Genomic DNA, 26118 nt, shown 5'->3' on the forward strand with positions numbered 1-26118 from the left:
GTTTACTGATTTTTAGAGAGAGGGGAAGGGAGAGGGAGAGAGAACGAGTGAGTGAGAGAGACATTGTTGTGAGAGTGTAACATCAATGGGCTGCCTCCTGCACCTACCAAGGATTGAGCCTACAACCCAGGCATGTGCCCTGACCAGGAACCAAACCCACAACCTTTCGGTGCACAGAATGATGCCCAATCAACTGAGCCACACTGGCCAGGGCAGTCATCCATTAAAATATTTTAATGTAAAATGTGTGACAATTAGAATATGAAACTGACTATACACATAGCCACAGTTGAAGTTTGTGCTCCTTGAAACTTCATTTAAATTTTTTTAAATTTGTTTTTTTATTGAATTTATGGGGGTGACATTGGTTAATAAAAGTATATAGGTTTCAGGTGTACAATTCTACAGTGCATCATCTGTATGTTGTATTGTGTGTTTACCACCCCAAGTGCTAGGAATAATTTAGAGTTGTTTATTTATTTGCTGTCACAAATGTGTAGGAGTCTAGACATTCAGCTTTTAGCACTGAAGTATTACCTTCTGAAAATTGCCATAGACGTTCCCTCCTCTCATCCCCATCCCAGCTAATAAATGCAGCCTGTGGAATGACAGACATACCATAAGACGTTCCTGAGACCTCAGGAGGTATTTTAAAACACAAATATTAAAACAGCCACAAACGTTTCATGTTCGATTATGAGTGATGAAGCAAAATTTCCTACCATGGCGCATAAGAAGAAAATGCTGAGTTTATGTGTGAATAAAGCTTTTGTGAATATTGAGAAAAAGAAAAGTCCCTATCTGCCTTGGCTCTTGCTTCACTCTAGGCCCCTGCAGTCTTAGTTTCTCAAACACATACGGTTCCTTCTTCCTACAGGGGTTTTCCCCCAAGTGTTTATATGACTGATGCATCATCCTTACCGGTTTTGTTGGTTTCACCACCTGAGAGGTCTTTGGTGATAAATATAAAATCAAATCTAAATAGATTCCTTTATTATTCTCTATTATATTACCATACTCATTTCTTTCATAATTTTTATAATAATTTGGGGGGAAATGTGGATTTGTTCATTTTCTCTGACTATCAGTTCTGTGAGAGCAAATTGTTCAGCAGCGCATGTTCAGCAGCGAGCAAAAGTTAGGCACACAGTGGGCTTTCCATCAACCAACCAGGATATGTTGAACACCTAACTTTCCTAACGCTCTTCCAAGTAATGGGAGGATGCAAGGAAGATAGCTGTAATCTTTACCCTCAATACACATATTTCAGCATAGGGAAGATAAATGCTACAAAGAACATAAAATATAGTGCTGCATTCAAGAGACACCAGGGGAGAATCTTCTGCTTTCACTTCTGTGCTAGGAAGGCCTCAGTGAGAAACTCTTATTAGATGTGAGACCTACACAGTGAGTAAAGAAAGGAAGAACTTGTGCAAAGCCCCTAAAACCAGAAGTAGCCGCCATGCTGAAAACAGAAACTAGGTGATTATGACTTCAGTGTGATAACCAAGCAAGTAATTCATTCAATCTTTTATATAATTCAATAGATAATTCTGAAACCTCATTATATGCCACTGATTGCTCTAGGAATTTGAGATACAGCAGTGAACACCATCAGGAAAAGTCTCTACCTCCATGAGCTTTAAAGTATTAAGGAAGGAAGAGTAAATTATGATATTTAATAGCAAAATAACTGTGGTTCAGGAACAAGTATTTCTAGTGTCACTTCTGATACTCGAAAGTGAGCTAAATGTTAAATTATAACACATTGAACAGTCATGTCACTTAATGACTGTAAGCCTAGAACATGGATTGACTTGGTTCATTAGATTATCAGCTCATTCTAAAGGATTGAGCAGTTTCTTATCGTATGAGTTGTAATCATTTTCTGAATTGTCAAATCTAATTTTTTGTTCCTCGGTTTGCTGAACTAACTTCTTTTCTACTAGTCTAGTCGTCTTGTCGTTTAAAGAAATTTGAACGTAGTCTAGCATGGTGATTTCTGTTTGATTTCCAAGAGCTAAGAAACCGAAGACAATTCTAAGTTCATCTTTTTCCACAGGAGTAGAAAAATAATGGTGTTATTCAAAGACCAGAAGCCTACTGAAGAGGCCTCCAAAGAGCAAGGAGAGAATTTACCTTAGGACTCTTGTTTATCTACCGTCACTCCTTTCATTCGTGCCTTATCACTTTACCTAAACAGTCCTGGAACATAGCTGAATATGCCATTTGTTCTAGGAGAAAAATAAGGCCTGTTTTGTTTGTCTTTTGGAATGGGAAAATTTAGTGGCAAGGCCTGGAAACAGTTAGAGCAGAGTTTATGGCCTGATGGTCATAGCAGTTTTCAGCCTGTACAATGTAAATACAAGCAATGCTTTGTTTTATGTTGTTATGGTTTTGTTTTTACTGTAGACATCTGTATTTTCTACTTCAGCCAAAACTATTATCTTACAGCAGGAAAAAAGGATGGTGTCCTGCATTCTAATACAAAATAATGTCTAAAAATCACCTTTTTTTATTACAATCTTATTTGGATTGAAATCAACATGAAGAATGTATCTACTCATCTTCCATAATCGTGATTTAACACTATCCTTCTAAAACTGTGAGAATAAAGCTATGAGTGACATGCTGACCAAATATGTGAAATGTGTGGACTGGAGAAGACATAATACAGTGTCAATGTGGCTTCCAAAAATTATAATTTGAATTTATATTGTATTAGCAAAAATACAGCCTTTAGAATAAAGGAGGTAATAATTCTGCTCTACTGTTCACTAGTCAGGTTACCATTATATAGTATTATGTTCAGTTTCAGTGAATGCTCTCTGTGATGTTTCATCTTTTGTGTCAGCTTAACTGGGCCATGAGGTGTTCAGATACTTGATTAAACAGTATTCTGGATGTGTCTGTGAGAGTGTTTCTGAATGAGATTAACATTTGAACTTGGAGACTGAGTAAAGCAGATTGCCCTCCCCAGTGTGATGGGCTTCATCTAATCCAGCAATTTTCTACCACTGTGCCTCAAGAATTTTTAGAACATGCAATACCTGACTGTTTAGTAAGGGGCACTGACCTCTTTTCCCTTCGATTGTCAAAAAAATGACAACAGCCATCACAATATTAGTCGTCAGTGTGCATGAATCAAAATTATAACTATTTTTTTTTTGGTCAGATCAGCAAAAAATATATTTTTGGGTGTGCCGCAGAATTTTAGTAATTGGTTTCTGTGTGCCATGAGATGGAAACGATTGAAAATCACTGATATAATCCATTGAAGGCCTGAGTAGAACAAAAAGGCAGAGTAAGGGAGAATTTGATCTCTTTGGCTGATTGTCTTTAAGCTGAGACAGTCTTCTGCCTTTATACTCAAATTGAAAGTATGCTATTGGCTTTCCTAGGTCTCCAGCTTGCTGATTGCAGATCATGGGGCTTCTTTGAACCACATGAAACAATTTTGTATAGTAAATCTCTAGCTAGCTAGCTAACAACCCTATTGACTCTGTTTTTCTGGAGGAAGCAAACTAAGACACTCTCTAAGAATGGCATTGGTAAATTTTAAGTTATTTGTAGGATATATTCAAGATGGTTATGAGATATATTAATTATGGAAGTCTAGGCTACAATAACATATAGATCTAAAACTGTATAATTGTTTCAACGTAATATTTTATCTCTAGCTCTCATAAGAGTTCGAGCTGATTCCAAGGTAGCGATGGAGTTCAGTTCTACACATTCATTTAGAGACCCAGTTTGACAGAGGCCGTGATGTGTTCAGTATGAGGGGTCCACAGTTAACTTGGGTATTGCCATCTCAAGTGGCCAGAGGGGTAAAGCACAAAGGGGCAAGCACAGATTCTCATGAGTCTAGCTGTAGAGACAGACTCCAGATCCCCTATGAAATCAGAGCAGTGAGAGATTTCCCTGTCCCACAGTTGGGAAAAGCTCCAGGGATGATGTAGAAGTTGAGCCTGATAATGAGGTAGAATTTTGCTTGATTAAAAAGAGAAAGAGAAAAGTATTCACAAAAAGAGAGACACAAGGCAGGGAATCTGCACTTTAAAATTTTGAAATTAAATTATGGTGGAATCAAAATAATATTGCTTTCCCCTATGGGAGCTGCTCAGGGCTATTTGAAAACATTTAAAATCAAACACCAAATCAAACAATAATATTTTTCTCTCTCTCCCTCTTTCTCTCTCTCTTTTAATTCTCTAATCCATTAGGATACCAAATCATTGGACATGGGATGTTTCAAGTTTTACAGTCTGTTAAGCCTTCATTACTAATACAATGCCTTTAACATAGATGTTTTGAAAAAATATTTGACTAGGATGTCCTGATGTCTCATTAACCCTCAACACAAACACACACAATCGTGTGCCATCTGGTGACTGCTACTTGAAATACATTACTAGAAAACAGATGCTTCTATCTCCTAGATAGATAGTACCTCAAAATCCTTATTCTCATAGATGAAACATTTCAGCATAAATTCACAAGAGTTTAGATGATTTCTATCAATCTCTTCCTTTAAGAAGGTTTGGATAAGGAGCTTGTATGGAGAGTTCCTAAATGAGGAAGTAGACATAACATAATTAAATAATGGAAAGTGGGGCTTAGAAGCCTTTGCCTGTCTCTATTCGAATGCTACGTCTTGGTTTATAGACTTTATGATAATACGTTGGATCAGTTCTTTGCCAGAATATAGAACTTAGCTCCCTCATTAGCAAGTGGGGAATAGATCTACCCAACCCTCTATATGTTACAGTATACCCGCTAATCATATATCCTGTGGTATATTATATTTATTAACGGATGGCACTTAGATGTAAGTGCCCAACAGGATTTAGAGTTAATACAAGGGAACACAGAGCACAGAGGAAATAAACAGTAGTAGCAAACTTAAAAAAGTTTCCTTTGTTAGGAAACATGCTACATGAGAGAATTTCTTATTAGATAAGTATCTGTTGAATTGAAGTGCAAAAAATTTAAAAAGGCATACCAGAGCTGTCGAGCTTCTATTTGACTCATTTTTAAAGAAAAGGACTCTGAGTGGATTCCAACCCACTTTTGAATAATCTTTGCAGTTAATTTTCCCTTGGAAAAATTAGAACTCTGTTTTTCCAGAAGAAAACTACAAGTTATTAGTGAATTTTCTTATACTATTGGCCTCAAGTTGTTCTCTTTTGGCTGCCTCATAGACACGCTGTCCTTCATTTATGCAGATGACATAGATGACCCACTATCAGTAGGATATTGCATCAATTAATGGCACATAATTGAGGAATAACAGATTGGGGTTAGGGGTGCAGTCTGTGAGTAGAGAACAGAGTTTACACAGTCAGAAGTATACTGGCCCATATGGAAATTAAATTTGTGACCTTGACTTCAAAATCACCAGGATCTACTTGAGTTAACTATGTCTGTCACACAATGTCCTATAAATAACTAATATTCCTGTCATTATCACCCCATGATATCTGTTAATGTTATAAATCTCTAAGTTTTACTATTCAAATAATACTGTTTCTAGGATGACATTTCTGGTGATACATGTTTTTTCATGTAGTACAGACTTAATGTTTTCCTGGAATCACTTTAAACTTTTTACACTTGTAATTATTAATTATAATTTTAAATAGAATTTATAGTTTAAACAGATTCTTAAAAGACAATTACAGGAAGTGTTCCTAAATTCTAACTCATAAGGGGTAATGCAAAATTGTTGCTTGCTATTAATAAAATAATAGCTATCACATTGTAGGGCTTTAAGGAAATATAGCACACCTTTATTTTCCTCAATGAAGTTCAGGCACCAACTGAGAAATAAGACATAGGCGTCGTTATTAATCTTTCCACATGGGGGTGATTAGACCGAATGCTGTTTTATTCTACAGGTAAGCTGATTCCAAAGAGAGAATCTAGAAAAGGCAAAGAAGCTGAGTTTCTTCTCTCACCCTTGCTAAGCAGAGTGAGGGGGAAGGAAAGAATTCAAATTTTCTCTAACTCAATTCCCTTCACAAAGAAACGTGGAGAATCGGCCTCCATCTCCAAACACCGTAATTACATTCTCATAGCAGACGTGCAGCACGCGTTATAATATGCTAAGCACTTAACCTGAGTGGCCTCATTTCATCTTCCAGGTTTGTCATGAGTCAGGTATTATTATCTCCAAGAATAGCAGAGGGATCGAAGGCCTGAAGTTCGTTAACGTTCTCAAATAGTAAGTGACAGATCATGATTCTGAATTCAGGGCTCTCTGATTCCAAACTCTATATTTTTTGTTTCTATAATATTCTGTGAATAAGTTATTATTATAAATAATAGCAGCAGTGAAATGCCAGGCAGTTAGAGAAAAATTGTTCTTTTTGAATGATTTTGTAACTTCAGATTTGCAGAAATATCTTTTAAGCTGCTAATAAGCTTTGTAAATAAAATCTCTAGCTCCCTGTTCTTATCTCCACTTCCCTTTCACTCTGTCTCATGTAAGAGACCCAGAGTCAGGTCAGGAAGCATGTGTTAGGAAAACAGGCTCTGTTTCTCTCGCCACTCAGTACTGCTCCAAATACTTACTCTACACACATTGTGCAGTCATGCACCGATCAACAGTGGACTGCATGTGATGGTAGCCCCTTGAGATTACAATGGAGCTGAAAACTTCCTGTCACCTAGTGATGTGCTAGCTGTCCTAAAGTCATAGCGCGGTGCATTACTTACATGTTTGTGGTGATGCTGGTGTAAACAAACTACTGCTCTGCCAGTCATATAAAAGTATAGCAGGTGCAATTACAGTAGAGGCTGGGCTGTCGAGGTTTGTGTAAGTGCGCTCTATGATGTTCGCATCAGGACAAAATCGCCTAATGGTGCATTTCTCAGTACATTTCCCCATTGTAAAGCGGCACATGACTGTATACAAATGTTTCTATCTATCTATCATCTATCTATCTATCTATCTATCTATCTATCTATCTATCTATCTATCATCTATCTATCTATCTATCTATCTATCTATCTATCTATCTATCTTCTATCTATCTATCTATCTATCTATCTATCTATCTATCTATCTATCTATCATCTATCTATCTATCATCTATCTATCTATCATCTATCTATCTATCTATCTATCTATCTATCTATCTATCTATCATCTATCTATCTATCTATCTATCATCTATCTATCATCTATCTATCTATCATCTATCTATCTATCTATCTATCTATCTATCTATCTATCTATCATCTATCTATCATCTATCATCTATCTATCATCTATCAACTATCTATATCTATCTATCATCTATCATCATCTATCATCTATCTGTATCATCTATCTGTATCTAGCTATCTAATCTATCATCTATCTATAATCTATCTATCATCTGTCTATCATCTATCATCTATCTATCTAATCATCTATCTATCACCTATCTATCTGTCATCGTCTATCTATCATCTATCTATATCTACCTACCTGCCATCTATCATCTATCTATCATCTATATCTATCATCTATTTTCATCAGCTTCATCTCTCTGTTTATATATCTAGATATAACATTTAAATACACCTTGTCAAGAGCTTAGCTTTTTGATCAGCTAACTCTGCTCAACACTCATGACATTATTGGTATCTGTTTTGACTGATAATGAGCAATTTGGAGTTTCTTAGATGGCTTCAGTCTAGAAAGTCTGTCTTTAGGTAATCCTGCCATTGATTTTTCAATTCAAGTTATGTATTTTTATAATAACCCCCTGATGGTCACTGATCTTAAGTTCCCTCTTGGTAAAAATTAACTTGAACATATCATGCAACTTACATTTCCATTCTGAAAATGATGTTTATTTCACATCTCCATGAAATTCCCCAGCTGTTTCCTCCACCTTAAACATCCTTCCCTTTGTGTGGGTCCATAAACTCCTACTCTTTATTGAAGTCTCAAATATTAAGCTACTCAGTAAAAAATTTTAACTCCTTTTTCCATTTCATATTGTATTCCTTCCCTCATCAGTACTTCTAAAGTAATTTTCACTTGTATTTTTTATTGTGTTCTAAAATAAAAAGATTACATATACCCCACATATTTATTGTACTATATTTCTTGACATAAAATAGACATAAAACACATTTATAAAATGAATACTATAATAAGTTTATTCACATCCATTGTTCACTTAAACGTGGTTGCACTATTTTGCCAAATATATTTACAAATAAAAGTGCTACACACAAAATGTCATCTAGTTTTGGTATAATAATTCACACCAAATGTGAACAAATAATATATTTCTTAAATTACAATTGCTTTCTCTTTTTACTCTGTCACGGACACAATAATTATGTACTGTGAAGAAAACTTCTGGTGTTTAATAATTGAGTGTACTCTCTGATTCCACAACATCTAAATAATAGGTCAAGTTTCTTTAGCAGATGTGTATTGTACGTCTGCACTGTTTCGTCATCATCTTTTTAGTCCCTCAGCACTAATTTTTTTTAACCTATGGAACGTGAACTAAGTTATGTAGGTGTCTTTCCATCTCGAAGCTTGAATTAGCACTACTCAGCAAGCTGCCCCATCTTCTACTGTTTCCTCAGTACTTACCTTCACCACTGCATAACCATTCACATTTTTCTCTATGCATTTTATCTTCTTATAACCTACTTATTTCTAAATTTGGCATTGCCTATATGTAATTTGTTTCCTTTTATCATTATCCCTGTAAATAATATTTCAATACATTTTATTATGCGTTAGTCAAATATAGCCTATTAATCTTACACGGTGACACAATATGATAGTCTAATGAGGAAAAATGCAGTACCATGTAGACAGGATTAACTCATGCACTGTTATTGACTCCTAGGAGAACCTTGCAAAACACTGACCAATATTTGAAAAGTGTAGTTTAGAGCAAATAATGGCTTACAATTCATTATTTAGAAAAATTCTTGCTGTACCTTGGTGTTTGATTTTACCCCCAAAACAAAATGTTATAAATTTCTGTAGTCTACCCAAACACTGGCAGTCCTTGTTAGAAACCGTTCCTGTTAAAAAGTTATTGTGAATTGAGTTCTGCTCTATTCTTCATGTATCACTACAAGGCAATTCTGTTTAATCACAAACTCCAGAGGGTTAAAATATATATTGGGTTATTAAGGTGGAATTTTATTTTGCAAGACTCCTCAAAAGGTAATAGACCATTAATACATAGCAACTAGCACTGTTTATTTGCCACTGGAAAGATATATTTGCATGCGTGTGTGCCTATGTGTGTGTATACATGTATCTAATTTTACTATATGTGAGGTACATGTGCATAGTACTCCTTCAGTAGTGCATAGTAGTTATGAGTGGATTCTCTCATATCATATTGCTTTGATTTCCCTTTCTTCCACCACTTATACAATTTGTAACCTTGAACAAACTATTTCATATTTCTCTCTCCCATTTTCTTCATCTTTAAACTGTAGAAAATGTCTTCCTACTGTTTTTATAAATATTTTATGAGATAATACATGTAAAACAAGCCTTCAGACACTGTTAGATAATGCTGTAGGAAAGGGGACATGAAGATTAAAGCGTGATATTTGTCTTCCATCACTTAAACCTAGATCTGTTTACATAAACTGCAAAGGAAGAGGGTAGAGGCATTATCTTAGGGAAAAAATAAATTATAAAATTATATAATTGCTAGATGACAATATTTAAACCTCTTTTCACATGCTAGCTACTATAGTCTTCTTCTTCCAAACTTAATACTTTTAATTTGAAACAAGCATTTTAATAAAGCTGTGTAAACTCATCAAATACTCAAAAGTTTGAAGGCTATTAGCTCCACTGGCTGAAATGTAAGAAATGTTCAGATCAAGGTTGTTTACATGTTAGGTGCTTTGGCTTTTAATATCTTTTATCATGCTTTATATAAATATGGTACTTAATAGAAAAATGAGTTAATGTCAATGTATTAAGGATCAAACTCCTCACATAGAGAACTTGATAAGGAATGTGAGAGAGCCACAAGAAAAATGTGTTTTGTTCTTTTGACTATTTTGCTAAAGCAGATGAGGAAAGACAAAGGGAAAAAAATGAGAACATGATGATATGCCCAAGCCTTGGCCAACCTTGTCAATGTCAAAATCTAGGGGGAAAGATGAAATTAGGGTGGTTCTGAAAAAAGAGGATTGGTAATTCCCAGTAAATTTTTCTGATCATTTGCAACAAGTTTGGCATGCTTTCTTAAAAAATTAATACCTGCTCTCCTCAGTATTGAAAGAGCCCGTCACTAATAGGGTTAGGAAATTTGTACGCAGATACCACTATTTTACTGCTAAAGAAACACACAGAGAAAACATGGCAACTTTCTGTCACTTTAAGTTACTATGAATTTTATGCCTTTGAGCATGGATTTCTTCTATTCAGGAGAATATGACATAGGACAGTGCGCAGTATTTCTATTGCCCTCTGGCCTTTTCTACTTGTCCCTTGTATGGAACGCTAAGGCTCTTGTATTAAGGATGTACTTACTTTTCAATGGGAACTTTGGTTAATGGTAGAAAGTACTTTACCTACTGTCTTTTTCAAGATTTAGGTATGTGCTTCTAATGATTTTGTTCAATAATTGTTAAAATTATCTGCTACTGACAAATTTAGAGTGAATAAGTCCAATATACCATATATTTTATATTATGTCACAGTGGAAGAGAACTCTTAGGAACCTAGTATTGTACATTAGAAGAGATGATTCTTTTCTTATCAGTCCCATCACTTGGCGATGAAAGTGAATTCCTTTGAGTTTAAGGAATTTGAGCATCTTATCATCTGATGCTTTGAAGTAAAAAACCAAGAAGCCCTGATTCTTTTGTTAAATAATGATATGATGTTAATAAGTTATATATAAATCATAGATTCTGCAACGCATCTTGAGAAGTTTGCAATCTACAGCCACTGGCAAATGAGCAATGATAAGTCATACATGAGAAGACATTAATTTCCTAGGTCATTGAGAGAAGATGTAATCATTAGCTACAGATGGAAGCTCAAGGCATATTGCCAGGAAGTTCAATATAAAGTGTCCAAAAGGTATTCCATGTAAAACTTGGTTCAGGACCTTTTCAGTAAAGTGACATTCCCCTCTATTTAATCATCACACTCTCTTTGGTCTCATGGTAACACAAAGAAAAGTAATCATATCTTAAAAAAACCTCAGGGGCGTTGATTCCCACTGACAATAAAAGAAGAGTTGATGTGACATCTCAGATATTTCACAAAAAATAATAACATCTATATCCTATAAAAAGGAAGTGAAAAATAGGTTTTCATTGTGAAGCAAAACAACTGCAAATATCAAAACTGTATCATTATGTGACAAATTGGTAGCATTCTGTTCTTTGTTCTAAAGACAAATATAAATGTATTATTTACATATCCCAAAGGTCATGCTAACATGGAAAATACTTAGTCTGAGGTAGAAAGAATGCTATTATAAGACTTCTGTGTGGAATTATAAGTTATTACAGAGAAGTCATTGCAGATATGGAGAACACTTTAAGTGGGTGGTAATATAAGAAGCAGAATACAGATATGGAGAACATTGTGATGACTCTTCTCTAGTTTGTAGATATCCAAGTCATTGGTATGGCCCCAATTCTAGGAGAATGCTGGAGTAGTGAGCATATTAACATAATAATTAAAGGGGTGGGAATTAGATGACAGACTTAATGGAAACATCGCAGAAGGCATGTGGGCACCCAACAGTTGTGACTGAGCAACCCAATCTGATTTTTAATGAGTATCATTCATTCTAAATTTGTGTAGATGCTGAGTAGAAACTGATGAACTTCTGTGTTGGGTGCAGAAATTATGTTTGCCAGGAATTCTAAACTCCTGAGTGAGTTTCCTATTAGATTTGTTTAAGGGGAAATGACAAAGTCCAAGATATTAGATTGGAGCTAACATAATGAAAAAGTCATTTATTTTCAGATTGATTGTACAAATATGACAAATGCCAAATTATAATAAGCACTGCCACCTTTTCTCAGTGGCATGGCATGCATGCCACTCATTCAGGGCTATTTTTCTGTTCATCATATGTTACCTTAGTTAACAGGGGAAAGAGACTTTGTTAGTTGGCCTTGCTCTACAGAGTGCAGTATCACATTGTAGAAATACCTATTCTAGGTGAGAACTTTTAACATGAACTAGCTATTAGACACAGTAGACGATTAACTCTCTCTCAGATTGCTCACTGGTACAGGTTTTAAGTTGTCCCCTCCTTGTTTAGCAATACTTCCATGTATTTTTGCAGAATCAACACAAACACCTTCTAGGCAAAATCTCAAAGTTACAATTTCCTTTTTTCAATAACTTGTTATGTAAATTTGACAGTTCATTTCTTCATGACTTCCTTTCTCATCTTAGAAGAGGAAATAATTGACTCACCTCCATTCTTACTGACATTTTAAAGAATTATTAATGACTATAAAAAACTTCCCAGACATAAAGCAATAGATGTTCTTTAAAATTTTTTTTAAAAAGTCTTTTTCATAATACAATTTATACTGCCTATTTTTATTTTTCAGAACTGCTCACTTATTTATATTTTAAAGAAAATGGAATAGTTTATAGGGCAAAAATAAATATCATCACCAAAGAAATAGTTAAAAGCTTCCAACTAGAGTTTTTATTTTTATCCCTTTGTGTACAGACTGTATTCAATAGTCCATACTTTCATTTAGTAATTTTCATAACATTGACACATAAATGAAAGGAGTTAGAACTCATATCTTGTGCATATTTGACAAGGTCTAACAGAATTGTTTGCAAAATTTTATTGAAATCCCTGCTTTCATTTATCTTTGTTAGCACAAGCCTCAGAAATCAGTGGTATGGAATTCTTGTATAATTTAACTCTAAGAGAATTAAGTGTGCAGGTGTTCAGAGAATAGCCTATTTTTCTAAGTAAATAAAATCTTTTGGAAGAAAATATATTATTTTTATTACCTTATGAAAGAATATTCAATTGGTTTGATTTATTTCTAAAATAAAAAGCAAAAAATATGTTGCAAAGAAGGAGATGAGAAACCAAGAAACAAAAATGCAATTAGTTGCTAGTAATCTACTGAACTTGAATTAGTAAACAAGCTAAAATTCCTTGAACAGTTAAAACAGGAGTTTTATAGTTGTAACACTTCCAAGGTTGCTATATTAAACAAGGACATGTGCACACTGGAGCTGATTTCAAAGGTTTTAATCTCTGGGCATTCTTCTCCTTGCTGTGCACCACAACAAATCCATAACACAACATTCACGATGTGGAGAGTGGAGGGAAACAGAAAAGATAGCCCTTGTAAAAACCTGAAGTGTTTCTTTCCTCTCCACTTGTTAGGCTGGGCCTCATGTAAACTTTCCCAGACAAATGAGTTTCAAGTGCATTTTGAAAGGTCTATACAGAAAGAAATGTAGTACTTTCCATTTTAATGGCTTGCAGTCCTGATGGAAGTTTTTTTCCTTGTAGCCAACCTAAACGCCTTATACAACATTTCAAGCTCACTTATTCTCGTCCTGCCCTCTGTGGCATCCGAGTACCGATCAGCACCTTCTATGTAATAATCCTTCATGTAATTGAAAACCAACTTGTTTCCCCAGCCTATTTTCCAACTTAAATAATATTAGTTCCCTTAACCTTTCCTCTGAGATTCTATTTTCCAAGCTATTAATCATGTTTATTGCTTGTCCTTAAACCTTCTCTGAGTTTTCCAAGGTCTTTTTAACTTAGTGAGTCCAGGCCTGTACACAACACTGTGATTATGCTAGAATTACTTCGCGCATTGTGTGCATTGTTCTGCTTCTATGTCCAGATAGTTCAAATTTCTAATTCACTTTTAAAATGAGACTCTTATACTGTTGTAGTCATTATTGTTGCCCTGTTCCCCTGAATCCATCCTCTCCCATACAATGATCAAAGAGTTTACTTCTAAATAAACCACATTTGTTTAATCCTGCACCTTTCTAGTTTCAAAACACATTTTTAATTTGATATTTCTAATTCAAAATGGGGTCATCCTGCCCACCTCACCTAACTTAGTATTTATTTTTCAAATTATAATGTGTTTGAGAGTTTAAAATACACATATAATTTTATGTCAAAAAGACGATGGTATCAGATTCCAGGATGGCTGCAGAGTAGGTGGAAGTTACACTCACCTGCTCCCAGCGCCAAACTGGATTTACAGCTAAGTTATAGAGCAGTCAACCCGAATAAGCAACTGAAGGGTAGCTGAACTAAAATATTTTAACAAAGGGTTCACAGAACAAGCCACATAGAGCCTGGTAAAAAGGGCGGAGATGCTGAAAGGGCTGGCCCCCACAACCACATGGTGGTTGAGAGGCCAGAGGGATATCCTGGCTGCAAAACTCCCTTTCCCCAGGAGTGTAGGGTCTCAACCCCATGCAGGGATTCCCCAACCCAGAGCAATAGAGATGGGAAGAGGAGCTCGCATAGCATCTGGTGGTGAAAATCAGTGGGGATTCAGTCTGCCTGGGAGAGAAGTGAGTCTGCTAGAGACCCAGAAGCCCCCTTCCCAGGGTTGAGCACTCCCATTGTTACAGCACCAGCCTGGGGAGTGCACTGCCCAGTCCTCCAACTACCGGCAACACCACTCTGCCATGCTTGGGTCCTGCAGAGGGTTCTGTTGGCTGTACCTGACAGAAACCTTTTGGGGGCTCTTTTTCTAGAGAAGCTCTTGGCAGAGACTCAGAGTGATTGAACTGTGAAGCTTTGGAAAGGAGGTCATTATTCCCCACCTTGAATGCACAGCCCTTGAGGCGCCCCCCTCCGGTAGAATCTCTTGGCCTGCCGTTTCACTCCTTGTGGCCCCACCTTGCTGAGTTCAGTCCTGCAAGGGGATCAGATAGCTGCTCAGAGCTGGGACTTTTGGAATTTGTCTCCTGGGTAGGCTTTTGTCCAAGAATCAGATGAAATGTATGGGAGCTGCTTTGTGTGATTATATCGTGGGGGTCCACTCCTATCACCCCTGGCAGGCTCAGCCTGCGCTATTTCCCCACAGGAGATTCAACTTTCTTCCCTTTCCAGTAGCTGTGAGCCCCGCCCTGCTGAGCTCAGTCCCACGGGAGGATCTGAGAGCTGCTCAGAGCTAGTGTCTGACACTTTTTCCTAGGAAGGGAAGGAAGTGCCTGCTGCCCTCCAACACGCTTACTGGCACCACTGCTAACAGGATATTGTTTGCATCTGCCTCCCCAAGTCCTGGTAGCTCCACCCTGCTGAGTTCAGCTCAGCTTTGCAGGGGGAAGGGAGTGCTGCTCAGAGCTGTGACATTTGGAGTGTATCTCCCTCGGAGGCTATTGTCTTGGCCTCCTGCTAGCTCAGCTGGCACTACCTGCATTGAGAAATTCTTTTGGTCTGTCCTCTCAAGTCCTGGTGGCTTCTCCCTGCCGAGTTTGCTTTTGCAGAGGGGATGGCTGGCTGCACCCAACCTGAGCCTGAGGCATGCCCCATCTGGGGGAGCTAGAGTTGGAGACTCTGACAGAGACTGAGTGGTTTGGTTCTGAAGTAGGGGCCACTTTACCCTCATTGAGTGCCTGACCATGTGGCCTCCAAATAGGGGACCCATTAGCCCATCCTTCTGACCCCGTCCTTCTAACGAGCTTATAACCTGTGGAAGGGTCTGTGGGTGGCAGCCAGCCTGGGCCCACTCTACAGTCTTTCTTTGGAAGGCTCTAGAGGAAGATTAGGCTGACAGGTACAGATGGACATCAGGGAGCCTTGGTCCTTTTACAGATCTGCCCTCAACTCTAATTTTGAGGAAGCCAATCCTTGTAAACAGATTGTCTCCTCCATGCACACCCAGGCCCAGTAGATACAGCCACAAATAGAAAATAGTGTGGTAGCTCCAGATAGGTAGCCCACAAACAGTTACCCAAGTCTGATATCAATCTATAACTGAACCCCACCCAAATGGACTCAGAACCAACACAACCAGTGGTGGGCTTCAGGTCACATCAGAACTCGACCTGAGTAACTATGTAAGGGGCAAACCCAAAATGGGAGTCTGGCAGACACTGGAACCTGCTAGGGATAACTCTGCCTCAGGGGGCAGCCCCTGCACAGCGACTCATACACTGATTGAGGTTTATCCTTATATTCAGCTGGCCTGAATAGTTAACTCTACCAGGGAAAGACCCAACAGCATTCAAGAATCAACTACTACAGGAGGGTGCACTTAACCCACAAGAAACATTCCTGGAACATTGAGCTCAGGTGATCTGAAAGATTATACCCCTGAGCCCAACTAGACACTTTAATCATAAAGCCATCATAACAAGTTTGGGAGTCATAGCAGATCTACCTAATACACAGAGACAAAATGAGGAAACAAAGAAACATGCCTCAAATGAAAGAACAAGAAAAATCCCCAGAAAAAAGAATTAAATGAAATGGAAACAAACAAGATATTAGATGCAGAGTTTAAAACAATGCTTATAAGGATGCCCAAGGACTTTAAGGGAAGAATGGATGATCTTAGTGAGAACTTAAAGAGATAATAATCATTAAAAAAGATATAGAAACCACAAAAAAGTGTGAGTCAGAAATGAAGAGTACAATATCTGAAATGAAGAATATACTAGAAGGAATAAATAGCAGGTTATATGAAGCAGAAGATTGAATCGGCGACTTAGAGGACAAGATAGCAGTAAGTACCCAAGCAGAGCATCAAAAAGAAAAGAAAATTTTTAAAAATGAGGAAATTCTAAGGGACCTCTGGGACAAAAAAGTAATAACATCCACATCAGAGGGAATCCAGAAGGAGAAGAAAGTGAGCAAGGGATTGAGAACCTGTTTGAAGAAATAATGGCTAAGATTTCTATGACCTGGTGAAGGAGAAAGTCACACAAGTTCAGGAAGCACAGAGAGTTCCAATTAAGATGAACCCAAAGAGACTCACACCAAGACACATCGTAATTAAAATGACAAAGGTTCAAGACAAAGAGAGAATCTTAAAAGGAGTAAGAGAAAAGCAGTTAGTTAACTACAAGGGAGATCCCATAAGACTGTCAGTCAATTTCTCAACAGAGACATGAATCAGAAAGAATATACGCACCCCTATGATCATAGCAGCATTATTTACAATAGCCAAGATCGGGAAAGAGCCCGAGTGCCCATCAGTAGATGAGTGGATAAGAAACTGTGGTACATTTACACATTGGAATACCACTCAGCTGTTAAAAAGAAGGAAATCTTACCTTTTGTGACAGCCGGGATAGACCTGGAGATTATTATGCTAAGTGAAATAAGCCAGGCAGAGAAAGACAAATACTATATAATCTCACTTAATGTGGAGTCCAATGAACAAAAAAAGCAGATGAACAAAATAGAAACAGAGGAGTGAATGTATGAAACAGACTGACAGTTGTTTAGAAGGGAGGGGTGTTAGGGACTGGATGAATGAAGGTGAAGGGATTAAGCAAAAAATCATATATATAAAACATGTATACACATATGACAATATGGTGTTAGCAAGAGGGGAAGGGGGATGAGTGGTAGGTGAAGGTGGGCAAAGTGGGGGGAAGTGGGGAGAGAAAGAGACTTTGCTTGGGGCGGTGGGCACAAGATGCAGTTTACAGACGGTGTTTTGTTGAATCATGCACTTGAAACCTATATGGTTTTGTGAACCAATTTCACCAAAATAAATTCAATTAAAAGAAAAACAAGCAGAACTTGCCACTTCCAATTATTTAAATGAATACAAGAGAATGCAACACACACACACACACAAAATGATTTGCTTGGAGAGAAAAAGTTATCACCTTGTAAACACAGAGGTGTTAAAATGATGAGGTATAGCTCCTTCTTTGTCTTGGACAAAAATTTACTGAGATTCTGCTTCATGAAGCTAAGATCGGTTTTCCTGGAGAAAAAAATTGATTAATTAAAGGCTGATTATTTATTCCTCAGTTGTTTTACTTATTCTGAACAGTACAAACATTTGGAATTTATGTAAACTAGAGATTCCTCTGAGTCTCTTTCCAATTCTGCTGAATCCTACAATTCTTGCTCTGGCTTTAGATTTTACATTGATTCTTTCCTTATGTGCCTCTTGTTTAGAGCATTTTGTCTTAACTTGATTTGCAAGAATCCATAAGGTATATGAAATTCTTAAAACCTAAATTCAAATAGGTGAAATTTTATGGTGTTACAATTCACATGTTTATTTAATCTTCATAATAATTTTTGATATTAAGCCCTTAGCTATAAACTTTAAATGTGTAACTTCATGCATACTCACAACAAGTCACAATTAATTACTACTATTATCATCTTTGTTTTACTAAAACATGAAGTGGTTCCACCTCTTGACTGTTTATAAAGGTGACAGTGGTGAAGCTAGAATTTCAGCCCAAGTACTGAAAGACTGGAGCCCATGTGCTTCTAACTAAAACACCCAGCAGGGCAGAATTGGTGTTTAAAGTGCAATTGATATGAGAAGGTATACCTTACTGACCCACAATCAGCCATTCAATACATTGCTTGTTAATTCTCTTTGGGGAGAAAATAAATGAAAATCTTTATCAGTGTTTTTCTGCTGCAATTATTTGTCAGTTTTTTAAACAATTTATTGTATCATTAGTTTACAGAATATGGTCACATTAAGTGTTCACACTTTTTAAATTGGTCCCACAATAATGATATGCTAGAAGGCTTTGACCTCCATTTAAAAATAAGACTAATGGACACATTACACTTCTAAACTATGTCATTTTGCCAAATAATATTGTAAAATAATTAAATACTCATGATACATTATAATTTTAGTTATTTGTCAAAAACTTTAAAATGAATTCTCTTATGTTGAATTTTTAATAGGCCATTTTATAATTAAGAAGTCCTGGGAGTATTCTAGTACTAAGTTATAGTCCCAAAACTGCCTACCTTGCTTTTATCAAAGATTGAATTTCTCTACTTTTCCATTCCAAATCTAATACCAGGCTAAAAAGTTCTGGCACCAATATTTATGGTCGCGCTCTTCCTGGCCAGATGAATTGGAAGTATGTATATGGGGGAAATGCATGACCTTTTACTTGATCTTTTAATTTAGACTGTTACTATAGGGATTGCTTCAGGGCTGGATGGGCGTCGGCAGAGGTATAGTGAAGACAGTAAATAATGTGGCCGCAGCAGCAGCTGGTTTGGATATGCCAACAGTCAGCTTGGAGCTTCCTAGGCAGCTGGGGCAGGTGTTAGTGATGGAGAGACTTTTATTACTTCACAAGAAATAGTTCTAGCAACTAGACCTATGTTCCTGCCATTCCAGTCCTGGTTCCCACTTTGTTTTCTGCGGTTTTCCAGCAGGTTTTAAAAAGTTTTATATCACCCCCAACAGCTTTACTACCACCTCTCTCTCCAGGACAGATGAAGAAGTAATGCTCAAAATTGTAGTAGTTCATTTTGTGGTATACGTTACAAGCATAACCATAATTTAAACATCCTGCCAGTAGTTCTTTTAATAACAAAGTGACCCCAGCCATAACTGCAAACACTACTCTGTTTTGTAATAAAAGGGATGTATTATCTTTTTCTCAAACACTAAATCAATAAAATTGATGGAGAACCTACATAAAAGACATTTTTATAATAACTATTTAGAAGTAGTTTTCCTGTCTTTAAGGAGCTTAAAGACATTTGGGGAAGCAGGCTATAAACTCTGAAATAAAACTAACGATGGATGTTAGCACCTGACCAGTGCAAATTAATGGTTATAGATACCGAATGCTACAGAATTTCCAAGGTGAGAGAAAGTATACAGAAAATTCACATAAATGGACTTGGTAAGGCATAAAGATAATTAGAATTTAGATAAAACATAGTGTAGAATTAGCATCTATTCCAGTTTATACAGCAGCACATGGCCTGTGTATGACAACAATGGGAGATAATATGAGGAAAGTAGTGAAGCCGCGGTGAAGGCAGGGTAACAATAATTATAGTGAAAATAATCATGATATTAAAATAGATAAAATGCAGGAGCTAACTTTGAGCTAAACACTGTGTTCTAAAAAGCAACTAGTTCAATGCTCAGAACACTCGTATGGCAGGCAGTACGATTTTCTAAGTCCTGGGCATGAGGAAATGCAGGCTGAGAGAAAGTAACACTTGCACAAGCACAAGTGTCCTCGGTGGTGAAGCCAGGGCTGGAACCCAGAGCTCTCCGATGCTAAAGCCTTTCCATTTAGTAAGGGCTCCCTTGACCGTCTGAGGAACACATTATGTAAGGCATGGGGACATGAGGACACAGCTAGTACAAAAGAAAATTCTTTAAGAGGGTCAGTTTGTCAGATAGATACATAGCGATAGAGGCAGATGCCTCAGATGTGTCTCAGAGAGGTGCACCTGTAAACCAGATAGAGGTGCATCGCGGCGGGGAGAGACACATGCCATTTGGAGGACGCTGAGCTCTCTCCTCCGCTTCTGCCAAGCTGGCCTGAGAGCTCGCTCTGGCCAACTTGTCCTCCCAAATAGGACAGAAACCTCAGGGCCACGAGAGCGCCGCCCCCCGCTGCCCGAGATGTACATGTTGCTCTTTCTTCCCCTGGATGTACCTGTGATTCCCTTTCATGTCTTTCAAAGTTTTGATCAAGTGTCACTTCTCAAGGGGACCTCTCCTGACAGTTCTATTAAATCGTAAGGAGTGGTGAAGCTGAGATTTCACCCTGAGTACTGAAACATCAGAGACCACGTGTTCTCGCTAAACCACCCAGCAGGGCAGACTTGGTATTTAAACTGCAATGGCTATCCGAAGGCATCCCTAACTGGTCTGTCATCCGCTGTTCAATACAGTGCTTGTTAATTTTCTTTGCACTTCTTATTCATTCTCCCAGCACTTCTGATTTCCCATATGTTACTCTGATTTTCCCTTGCTTTCCATAGCATTTTCACCTTTTAACACATTCTATAATTTAGTTACTTATTACGTGTATGGCTCATTGCCTGTCTCTCCTCTCAAAAAATGTACACTCCATGAGTGATCTTTTCTGTTTCATTCACACATATATCCAAAATCCTAGAAGAGACTTAAATGTATAAAGCTGCTCAATATCTTTCAGTGAATGATTATAATACTAAAATTTATTACACAAATAACAAATACCCATTCTAAAAATATTAGAAAACATGAAAAGCATAGTAAAACATTTATAACAGTAATCTCACCAATAATAAATGTTAACATTTATGTTATAATTTTTTGCATTACTATTTTTTTTTTAAATTTTGTTACTGATTTTAGAGAGAGGACGGGAGAGAGAGAGAAACAGCAATTGGCTGCGTCCCCCAGGCACCTTGACTGGAGATTGAACCCACAACCTAGGTATGTGCCCTGAACAGGAATCATATGTCAGCTTTGGGTACATGGGATGACCCTCCAACCAACTGAGCCGCCTGGCCAGGGCTGCATTACTGTATTTTTATTAATAAAAATCAGTTCTGAATTTATTCATTTTCAAAAGCATAAAAGACCAAAAATAACTTCTTGTTACCAAGATTACTTTGAGACTCTTTCATTTGGAAGAAATATTTATTAATGTGCCTTTTAATTATTCAAAGGTCAACATGACTTGTTTTTTACAATTTAAATGTATTTTACAATATTTATGTCTTCAATTTTGAATGCAGAATACAATTAGAGGTATGATGATCATTAAGATTTTTGCATTGAACATGAAGGCAGTGTTTAAAAATATTATCCAAAGGTTTATAATCCCAACGTGATTTCCAAGTACAAGCTTTCATAGAGAGGAATCAGAGTATAAAAATGAATGTAAAAATAACACTGCTCAAACAGTCTAAATGTCCAGATTAGGTTAACTCAAACACAGGCCTTTCAATATTTCCATTGTAATACTTATTTAACTTTAATATAGCATTCATCACCTAATCAGCATTTATTATTTCTACATCTTTCCATCTTGTATATTATTTCTCTCTAAATAATTCTCCATATAGACGGGAGTAATATATCTGATATAGCTTGAAACTAAATATGTGACTTCCAGATATATATCTGAGCATTTACTATTTAATCTAAAAGCTTAAAAAGAGTAATAAAATGTAAGAAATGCAATTTTATGAGGGGGAAAAAACCTAAAATATAACAAGCATCAGTGCTATGATTAAATGAGATAAAATGCTTCTAGAGATAAAACACTAAAAAGTGTTTTAGATTATTTGATCAGGTAAAGCTTTTCTGAGATGAAATTCAAACAGACAACTAAAGTATATGAAAAAAATGAGTCAAAGAGTCTCTGGAAGAGACTTCTAAATCAACGAATCTTCTGAAGAGCCTGAGGTGGAAAGTGCAGTTTGAAAAATGCAACAGGAACTCATTGAACAAAAGAGCAAAGTGAGTTGAGGTTGGTGAGGTAGATGAGTGCAAGATTCATAATCTGCTGTAATGATTTTGAACTTCATTCTCTGTGAAATTACAAGTAATCTGAGGTGGTACATTATCTAATTTAGAATTTCAAAAATTTAATTTAACTGTTGCCTGTTATTGGGTTGGGGAATGGCTGGGTCTGGATATACCAAATAGAGGCTGTACATTAGCATTAACAATACTGTATTATATACTTGGAAATTACTAAGAGAGTAGATCTCACCACACACACAAAAATGGTAATTATGTGGTTATGAGAGATGATGGATGCGTTTACTAACCTTATTGTAGTAATTACTTTGCAATATATACATGTATCAAATCCTCATGTTAATACCTTAAACTTACACACTGTGATATTATAAATTATATCCTAATAAAGTTGAAAAAAAGGGAATGAGTAGAGGCAGTAACCAGTGAGACATGAGTAAACTAATCTGATGGTCTAACCAAGATTTGTAATCTTGAGACCAAAGTTGAAACAATTAGCGTAGTTTACCTAATACCTCACCATCCACTTAAATGATTTGGAAATTGGTATATTTTCATAGTTATTAATTTTAAATTTTGTGAAAACAATGTTGACAATTGTGTATAACAATTAATTGCAATCTTTTAGCATTCTTTTAGACTCTGTGTTTTTAGATAATTAAATATCAGAGGTTTTTTTTTAAATGACTTCACCATTTGCAAATAAATTAATTCATTTCTTATTTGGCAAAATTATGTCTTCAAATAAACTTTTCTATAAATGATTACAATGTTGAATTATTAAGTAGTTTAAATATATTTTCAATTTTCTTGGCACATAAAAATTAACTTAATCCGGTAAAGAGTCATCAGCATGTCTTTTTCCCAGTGTTTACTTGTCAAATTTGATCTATTGAATTCTGTTTCTGGAGTTGTTGAGTTGATGTTGAGAACTGTAAAATAATTCCAATCATTTGTTTTCTTTGTGGGTGACCTAGTTTCTGCCTAGACTCTTGTAGGTTTTCTTTTTTTTGACCCTTAAAGTTTAGTAACTTCACAGGCGTCTTACTGTGCTCTTATGTATTAAAGCATTATTGGTCAATGAACCGTTTACTTTGGTAGGTTAAGAACAACTTGTTTTTCTATAGTTTGTTTTCTCATGCCATAGAAGAGCTTTGCTGTAGTTCAAATTTGACTAAACTAAGTAATGGCAGCTATTTAAACAAATAATTCCAGTGTCTTGTATGCATCCTGGACATTTTTACCAGGAGAAAAAAAATACTTGTAATTATACTTTTCTAATTTAAAATTTAATTTACAAATAAACATAAAAACTAAATATATTACAACCTCTTAAAAGTAAACAATAGTATTCAAATTATTCTATGAGTAAATAATTTCAAATGAGTGAAAAAAATTCATAAAATAGCCAAAGGAAAAATAGTTATTTAGCCTTTAAGAAGTTAAAAATGATTGTTGTATGTGTATCTGTTCAAATGATATTTTGATGGTGATTTTATAATATTTTGCATTTCCCAAAATTTAAAATAAGTATGCATTTTATTTATAATTATAAAGTATAAACCTCATGTTTAGGAATATTACAAGATTGTCTTTGAGAAAATGTGGTTATTTGTAATTTTTGGCAACATTTTGCCTATTGAGAACAGTAAGTTTTGTGACAGCTATGAAGTTAAGCACTGTCTCACTAAACCCTAAGTCTAAGTCATAAAAATTAGGCAAGTAGTCCAAATGAAATGAAATAAACTAGCGTTTTCTAATTCCCTTTTTGTTATGTTTCCATGGAAATCAGTGGCTCAGTCTATTTGAATGTTTAAAAATAAAGTAGAATCAGTGATCTGATGCTTCACACATTTACTGGATATCAATTCTATGCTAATTATAGAAAAAAAGAAAATCTAGTTAGCTTGTGGGTAGAATTGATTGGAAGATAGGACATTAAAAGGCCTTTTGTGCCATCTTAATTGGAACCTTGGTAGTAAATTCACTTGCCCAAATATTATTAAGAAATGGAAATTCTTTTCAAAATTTCCATTTGTACTTATGCATACACTATTGCTATTATGATTGCTCAGAAAATGTTTGTCCAAAATATTTGTAATAGTAGTGCCATAAATACTTTGCTCATAGGTACAGGGAGACATTTTCTACAGCTAAGGTTTCAGGTAGATGCTTTTATTTGTTTGCTAGATTATACCAGCTAGGATTATATTCAGCTTTGGTGAGAGAAATGCAAAATACCTATGATTAAGAGAAAAGGCCAGATGTAGATTCTAGTTCAGAGCTGGTGTAGTTTTCTATGGTGGTAATTCCCCAGGCTTCTTTTATCTGTGCTCTGCTGTACATGTATTTAATTTCTAGGGTCCCTTCATGGTCCAAGGTAGTAGCTCTAGCTCTGACATCATGTGTGAATTTCATGAGCAAAAAGCATAAGACTTATGTTTACTTCCCACTGGCCTGAGTGTAGTCACTTTTCCAGATCTAGTAATAAAATACAGGAGTAAATGGAATATTTAGGCTAAATGAAATGTATTCTACCAAAAATGTAGAGTTTTATTTCTAAGGAATTTGAGCAGTTGATATTGGGGAGCAAAATTCTTTGGCAAATACCATTGTTAGGCACACATGGAATTTGGCACCACCTTATTTATATACATAAGAAACTCCCTAAATTAAAAAATATATATATAAGAATGGGGATGTAAAGTACAGCATAGAAAATATAGTCAATAATATTGTAATAACTATGTATGGTGCCAGATGGGTACTGGAAATATCAGAGGGACCACTTTATAAAGTGTATGATTATCTAACTACTGTGATATTCACCTGAAATTAATACAAAATACCATTAAATGTAAACTGTAATTGAAAAAAAATATCTGTAAGGGAGTATACCTGTTTTTTCTCCCTTTGCTCCTACATCTTATTTTCAATATGACATAGTAATTGTATTAAAACATTAGGTAAATCATATCAATTCTCTGCCCTCTTACTCAGTATAAAATATATTCTTCACCATGACCTTTAAGGCCCTCCATGATATTGACCCTCACTATTTCACTGACCTCTTAACTATGAATCCCTGCTCTGCATTTTTTTAAACTACTTTGAATCCTTTCTATTCCCAAAATAAGGCAATAATATTTCCAAATTAGGGCATTTTCATACCTTGAGAGACACTTTCTTTGACTAACCAGTTACTCTCGATCACTTACTGCTTCATTTTTTTCTTTACAGAAACATCACCTCCTAGAACATTAAATATTGATTTTTACCTACTAAAATGTAAACTCCATAAGAGCATAGTTTTGTATATTGTTATTTTGTATCTACTATAATTTTATGTTCCTTTAAATAATTGGCATCCTTTTACTTATTCTCCTAATTAGATATGAATATTAGTATTTGCTTTTGAAAATAACTGATTTTAATACTGAGATGTGTTTTTCTTCAACCATTACACTTTAATTTACTTCCCCTCTCAAGAGGGTCATGATCTTTATAATAATTTTACTTTTTTCCAATTCTCTAGTTTTCCTCTTCTTATTCCATGATACCTTTAGAATATATTTACTTAACTTCTTCTCTCTCAATCATAGTATGCTAGTGTTCTTTTTTTTTCCTGATTATTAGTATCTAATAGAAATCTTCTTATTCTCTGACTCTTCTTAATGA

The sequence above is a fragment of the Miniopterus natalensis genome, chromosome 1 (assembly GCF_054644295.1).
Source record: "Miniopterus natalensis isolate mMinNat1 chromosome 1, mMinNat1.hap1, whole genome shotgun sequence".
Lineage (NCBI taxonomy): Eukaryota > Metazoa > Chordata > Mammalia > Chiroptera > Miniopteridae > Miniopterus > Miniopterus natalensis.